This window comes from Zosterops lateralis (genome assembly GCF_965231275.1).
Source record: "Zosterops lateralis genome assembly, contig: HAP1_HAP1_SCAFFOLD_77, whole genome shotgun sequence".
NCBI classification, from domain to species: domain Eukaryota; kingdom Metazoa; phylum Chordata; class Aves; order Passeriformes; family Zosteropidae; genus Zosterops; species Zosterops lateralis.
In genome coordinates this window covers 82,048-89,639 of record NW_028154595.1, presented here as the reverse complement: position 1 = coordinate 89,639, position 7,592 = coordinate 82,048, and positions in this window count along the sequence as shown.

Genomic DNA, 7,592 nt, shown 5'->3' with positions numbered 1-7,592 from the left:
GGGCAATAGAGTCTTCCTCCTGCGAAAGCTGCTGCACAATGGACTGTTCCCAATCTGACACTTCTTGGAGACAGTTGAAATCTCCATGGGACAGCTCCTGCTGGCTGTAATCTTCCCAGTCAGAGAGACTGTGGGAGATACTGACTTGTGCCTGGGAAAGGCCTTGCTCTGGGAATTCTCCCCAGTCAGAAGCTTCTTGGTAGCTCTCAACGTCATCGTGGGAAAGCTCATCTTCAGTGTATTCATCCCAATCAGAGAGCATGTTGTAGATATCAGCTTCTTCTTGGGAGATCACTTTGCACTTTGCACGGCTTTGCACTTCTTCCGAAGGAGAGAGTTGGTGATATCCCTCTCCTTCCCACTGGGAGAGCTCTCGATCCATGTTATATTTCTGGTCTTCCTCCATCTTGGCAAAGGGCCCCTCCTCCTCAGGGTCCGGCAGGGGCCGGCCGGAGCCGCCGCCTGCCCACGGCCACTGCCCGCTAAGGGCCTGGTCTGCTGGCCGGGCGGGCAAGGGGCTGGGTGCCTGGGAGTCGGGCTTCACCTTCTCCTTCTCTCTCTCTGATCTCCTGCAATGCAGAAGGGGATCCAGGAGCTGCTTCCTGCTGAGCAAGTGGCTCTCCTGGGACTGGGCAACGCAGGGCCCCGCGCCCCCTTATATACCCCTGCGGGCGTGGCTGCGCCATGTCAACGGGGCCCTGGGCCCCACAACGTTCCACATTCCCCAGGGCCCTGAGGGAACGCTGCTGTGTCACAAAGGGCCATGCCCGGCACCCCTTCAGCAGCCCAACCCACTGGAAGTGGCACGGAGCAGCCCCCGGAGTGCTGGGCCTCCGGCCCCTTGCCATCTTCTGGTTATCCACATGATCAGAAATGCCTCTGCCCAATTTAGGGTGCAAAGTCAATAGCATGGGTTTTATTGAACAGTAAATTAGAGACACAGAGGGAGAGAGAGAGGAACAATAAAGAGATGGGGAGAAAAAGAGAGTGACCGAGAGAGATGAAGTAAAAAATGTCCCCAGTCTGTGGATCCCAAAGGCTCTCCCGTGGTTGCTCCCCATCAGCTCTTGGTGCTGAGGGTCCCCCGCACACACGGAGTTCAGAGGGCTGGCGCACACTTGGGCCGGGTGGGAAGGCCCAGGTCCCTCCCCTGGCGGGGACAAGTTTGACAGAGTCTCCTGCAGCAGAGTCTGGATCTGTGTCAGCCCTTTGCCTGACGAGCAGCGCTCTGCTGCAAGGCCTCAGCAATGAGTGTGGGCAGCGCTTTGGGGCTCCTGGATGGATTGATGGCACCTGCCCCTCAGCTGCCCCTGAGGGGAATGTGCCGTGGATGTGGCCTTCCTGAGCTGGGGATTTTACAGCTGAGCCAGTTTGTGTGAGGGAGGATGGGTGTCCCCTGCCTGTGCCCAGAGGTGACAGCAGAGCCCCAGGACTCTCCTCCTCCCTTCCTGGCTGTGGGCAGTGTGTGCAAAGGTGGCCTGAGCAGATGAGCCTGTGGGCTGGGGCCTCCCCTGCCCGAGCCTGGCCCAAGCTGATTTTCAGGAGAGCAGCTGGGTTTGGCTTTCTTGTGGATCCATTCTGCTGCCTTAGTCTTGTTTCCTTGTTTCCAGGGCAATTAATGGCCCAGCTGTTAAAACAAGGTGGGGAAGTGTTCTTTATCTCTTCCACAAGCCATCCTCCCTCCAGGGGCTTATCTTCTGTAAATGGGCCATTGATGCTCACTGCATGACTGATAAAAGTAAATCATTCCACTGGGAGATGTTCCACCCACACGGAGGAGCCAAGCATTCCCACCTGGATATAATCTGACATTAACCACACCAGAAGCAGCCTGTTTCCACTGGATTCCCAGAGGAGCACCAGATCCATCTGCACCACCACTGGACCATCAGAGGAAAACTACACCCTTCTACAAGGTCATTGCTTCAAGAAAATCCCATCAGTTAATCCAGGAGGACTGCAGCCACAAACACCCTGATTAACTGGGTGACAGGTTGTATTCTGATTCTGTCTGTTGTTTTGGATTTTTTTACTACTGCATTTTTAGTTTAACTTTTAGTTTTTTAGTTTAGGCTGTAAGGAAGAAGAAGATTCCCTGGGAAAGCCAGGCAGGTGAGGAGGAAGTCAGTGCCCCTTTCCCCCTCTCTCCTGCTCCATCTCCCAGCCCAGCACGGCCCCCGGCTGCAGGACAACCCCACTGCCAACACCGTCCTGCTGGGGATTGACTGGGGGGATCTCCTTCCCCTTCCCTCTGGCACGGAGGCAAATCCCATCCTTTCCTTGTGCTTCCTCCCCCAGACAAGAAGCTGAGGGTGGAGACCAGGAAGGACAAACCCCCACAGCCAAACCTTGTGGAAGAGGCTGTTTTGAGTGGCTCCACAGCACAGGAATCCAATGGGGAACAAAAGCCCCAGAGATCCCGCAGGAGGAGGGGCTCCAAATCCATCCCAGGGTGCTCTGAGGAGGAAAGCCCCTCCCTGAGCCGGGAAGGTGGACAGAACTTCAGCTGGGGCTCTGAGCTGGTCCATGAGCAGCTTCATAATGGGGAGAAGCCCCACAAGTGCTTCCCACAAGTGGGAAGAGCTTCAGCCGGAGACACCACCTGACCAGACACCAGAGGATCCACACTGGGGAGAGGCCCTATGAGTGTCCCCAGTGTGGGAAGAGGTTTCAGAGCAGGTCCAATCTCCTCTCACACCAGCGCGTTCACACAGAGGAGAGGCCCTTCCGCTGCCCCGACTGGAGGAAGGGCTTCAAGCACAACTCCACCCTCGTCACCCACCGGCGCATCCACACTGGGGAGAGGCCCCACGAGTGTCCCCAGTGTGGGAAGAGCTTCACCCAGAGCTGTAATTTTACAAGACACCAATGGAGGCACCGGTAAGGGAAGCCCTGAGAGTTCCCCGACAGTGGGAAGAGGAGGAGTGAGCATCCAACCTCATCCTCCAATAATTGAGCCACATTGGGCAGAACCCTGGTGACCCACATTCACTGTGAGCCACATTGGGAAGACACCTGTCCCTTTCCCTGCCCCTGGCAATGTTGAGAGGTGAGACTGAAGAATGTCAGGGTCTGGCCATAGCCCCTTCACTCTATTTGATCCCATATGAGGTCATTGCCACAGCCAGGAAAGGGACTCCCTCTCTCTCCCCCAAGGAGAAGGGTGTCCTTTCAAGGCAGGAGAAAACACGTAGCTGGGAAGAGCCAATAGGTGTTTTTGTAGTTTTCCCTGTGTATAGTTTGCCTTATGCCTTCTGTTATCACTATTGTTTCTATTCCTGTTTGTTCCTTATCTTGTTGTTGTTGCCAGTAAATTGTTCTTATCCCAGCCTGGGGTCTTTGCCTTTTGTACTTTCAGTGGGAGGCTGGAGGGCAGCCAGGGGCGGCACAGTTTCAGCGGGAGCAGGAAATTGGGGAATCCCATTCCTAAAGCCCGGCCCGGGGAAACCGAGCATCACAGCTGCTGCCAGCCCTGGCTGCCCTGGCAACAGCCTTGGGAGCGGGTCCCTGGCTGGGGGCTGTGGGAACCTCTTCCCTCTGGGGCCCAGGGACAGGACTGCAGGGAACGGCTGGAGCTGACTCGGGGCAGCTTTGGCTTGGATCTCAGGAAAAGGTTTTTCCCCCAGAGGCTGCTGGGCCACTGAACAGGCTCCCAGGGAAGGCTCACAGCTCCAGGGCTCTCTGAGCTCCAGCAGCCTTTGGACAGCGCTGCCAGGCCCAGGCTGGCATTGTTGGGCTGTCCTGTGCAGGGCCAGCAGTTGCACTCCAGGATCCTGATGGCTCCCTCCCAATTCAGCCCATTCTGGGATCCCTTCTGGGATCCCCTGGCCCTGGCAATGGGACTGCAAATGGTTGCCATGGCAAGGGACTCTGGCCCCAGGCCTGAGCTGGGATGCTCAAGAGCCCTGTGGGCAGAGGCAGTCCCAGCCATGCCATGGGCACATCCCAGGGCACCTTGGGCTGCAAAGGCACCCATCTGTCACAGGCACTCACGGGGGCTCCACGGTGACACCCCAGGAGTGCCCAGGCTGCCAAAGAGCCGGGATGTCCCAGACACTCCCAGGGCTTCCTGTCATGGGCACAGTGGGAGCTTCAGGCAAAAGCTTCATTTCTTCATTGGAGAAACTCCTGCTGAGTCCTGAGGTGGAGAAATGACATCCAACAACCACCATGGATCCTCAAGCCCCTCCAGGATGTCTAAACTTTTAAAATTCCATCTAAAAGAGGAGACTGAGATTGGCTGGATCCAATCCTAACCCCAGACTTTGTCAAAGGTTTATGTGTGAAGGATTAGACAGGTGGAATTGAACGAAAATGCAATTTGTCCCACAGGGTTGATGATGCAATATCAGGTATATTTCTATAAATACAGCTATGATTGATTCTGATCAGGACTAGACAGAAAGATTTATTCAGACAACAGATTAAAAAAAAAAAAAAAGATTTATTTTCTCTACAGTATAGAATCTTTAACAAATAATTAAATATGGTGCTCTAGGAAGCAATTTCAAAGTGAACAGGGCCTTGCCATGGCCCAGGCCAGCTTGGCATGATGATCCACCCTCACTCCTGGCCCAGGCCAGCCCTGCACTGCCCTTCCCCACTGCCTGTCTGCACACAAGCACTTCCAGGCCTCTCTGCATTTCCCTTGCCCTCACTCTGGGCTCACTCACACACCTCCCAACAACCCACCTGCAGCTTGGAGCTGCAAGGAGTTCAAAGCTTGTCTGTCCTTCAGGAGTTGGTCTAATTCTGCCTTCAGCCAACTCTGGATTTGTGTTTATTGCAGAACTTCCTGTGTGTCTGAAACATTCCTTGCATGGTTCTGCCTTGGGGAAGGGGAACCTCCTTGGTGGCCCCTTGGGCTTGGCACACACACTTGAGGAGTGTGTTTGTTTTCAATGGGGAAACTCAGAAGTTTTAGATTGCTTCAAAAAATAACAGAAGAAAACCCCTATGTTGGCTGAGTACAGCCATTTCTGCAAGCAAAGCAGGTCCCAGGTGAGTGAGAAGAGACAGGATGGGGTTGAGGAATGTGGAGCAAGGTTGTCCACACTGGGTCAGAGCTCAAGGCACAGCTTCTCTGAGCAGGCCAGACCTGCTTAGGGGAGTCCCAGGATCAATATCAGTTACTGAATGCTGCAATCACCTCCTCTCTAAAGAGAACAGTAAAAAAATACATTTTTTTCAAATAGAAATATGTATTTCTTAGAAGCTCTTGGAAACTTTTCTCCATAACTGCAGTAGGAAACCTTCCTAATGAACTGCACCAGACCAGAGGGAAATCAAGGCACAGCCATGGTTTGTCAGGACTTGCTTGATCCTAATGAGCCCCGTGGTGCATTTGGTGCTGAGCCCTGGAACCTCAGGGCCTGAGAAGAGATTGCAAAAATCTTTCCAGGAGTCCAAGTCAGAAGAAAAGCTCAAAAGGTCATGAGGAAATATTGGGTCCCACTGAGGTCCATCCCTAACCAGGCTCCTCCTGGAGGAGGAGAGAATTGGAAGCCAGGATTGCACAGAAACTTCTCAGAGACTCAGTGTGGGAAGGAAAATCCAAAGTACCTTAAACACCCTGAATATCTGAAAGCATGAATGAGCCCCACTGAGTGTCAATGCAAAGCTCCCAAGGGACTCATTAAAGTAGATAATTGGAGGCCAAATATCACACACAGCACTCAGACTCAGTGTCAAAAAGTAGCTCCTTAATAAACTTTGAGTACTGTGAAGTGCTAATGAGCCCCACTGAGTGTTGTTACTGACTCAGAATCCCAAGGGACTTGTTAAAGTAGATAATTGGGGCCATGATTGCACAAACCTCTCATAGAGTCAGTTTTAAAAGGGAAACTCCAAGTACCTTAAAATAACTAAAGTGTCTTGAAGCATTAATGAGCCCCACTGAATGTCATTACTGACAAAGCCTCTCAAGGGACTAATTACAGCAGATAATTGGATTGCACAAACCTCACAGAGATTCCAAGGCAAAAGCCAAACCCAAAGTCCTTTGAAAAACCTGTCACCACTGCCTGCAGTTCTCTACTCTGGCCTGGGTCTGGGGACAATTCCTCTGTCATGTCTCTCAGTGGGACCCATTGAAACTTCCAGAAACTTTGGAGTTGGATTCTGACTTGGAGTTCTGAAGAGGTTTCATGATCTCCCTCTGATGTTCAGGGCCTCATCACCAAGCCCCGAGAGGGTCATTAAAGTCCTTGTGCTGTGTCTGTGCTGCTGAACTGGGCTGGGCTCCTGGCACAGAGGCAGCTCCTGGCAGCCAAGAAGAGCTTAAAACCACATTTCTCTTGATGAGCAGCTCTTCTCCCAGCCCAGCAGGGCTGGGGCACTGCCTGCAGCCACCCCGGGCACAGCACACAGGCACAGAGAGCTTCAATCACTCAGGGCTGGCAAGGGGCTGACAAGTGCCTGGGGGAGAATCATTCCCAGCCCTTGGCACAGGAACCTCTGGCTGCAGGACAATGCAGCTGCAGCTCCTGCAATCCTCTCCTAAAGCTGGAACATGCCAATGCCTACAGACTCTGTGAGTACATTCTCTGCTTCTCTCCTGTGTAGAGCAGCCAGGGGTGCCCAGGGCTGTCCTGCAGAGCAGGGTCCTGCAGCCCAGGGTGCTGTGCTGGGGCAGGGACTCTGCTGCCTGCCAGGGACAGCTCTCAGCCAGCCCTGGGAGCTGCTGCCAGCACTGGGGGACAAGATCTGGGTGGAAGGAGACAGCTGGTAAGGCTTGGAAGTGTTCTCCTTGTGTGGTGAGGATACTGAATTGTTCAAGACTGCTCCCAACATGACATTTAACTGCAGAACATTCCCAAGTAGGTTATCCAGGGAACACAGCAAGGCAGGAGCTGCATAAATGGGGAAATCCTACATTTTATTCTACTGCTTTAGATAGCCTGGATGGGAAATTGCACACAGATTGTCATCTCTCATTTTAGGTTGAGAAAAATAACACAATTTTCTCTCAGACCTTAGTAAAGCAGGCAGTGACAGAAATCAGCACAGGGCCCCTTGCAGGCAGCACCAGAATCACTTTTCCAGCCTCCTCAGGGTTGCTCTGAGGTTGCCATCAGAGCCTGCAGAGCCAGAGCTGCCCCTGGGCAGTGCCTGAGCTGGGAGGGCTCTGCAGGGCAGAGCTGAGCCCCCAGGGCTGGGCTGGGCTCGGGCAGCACTGGCAGGGCCCAGCCCTGGGCACAGGGAAGCAGCTGCAGGCAGGGACAGCTCCAGGCAGCAGAGCCCTGGGCAGGCAGTGGGGGGAAAGTGCCACCAAGCTGTGCTGGGATATTCAAAGTCCTCTCCAAACCGAACTATACTATAATTACTGTTTTTACAGATCCTCATGCCAAGACACCACAAATGGGGTGTCCCAGCTCTCTCTGCCCTGGGGAGCAGCTCTGGGCAGGGCAGGCTGGAGGCTGGGAATGAGCTGACTCTCCTCCAGTAGTGCCATGGACAGGACCCTTGGTGTGTCCTCGGGATGCCATCCAAGCTGTTAGCTGTGTCCATGGGGACAGGAGTGTCCTTGGCCAGAGGTGAGGCTGACACCTGACACTCTGAGAAAGGCTGAGCCAGTTTGCTCTGCTGTGGCT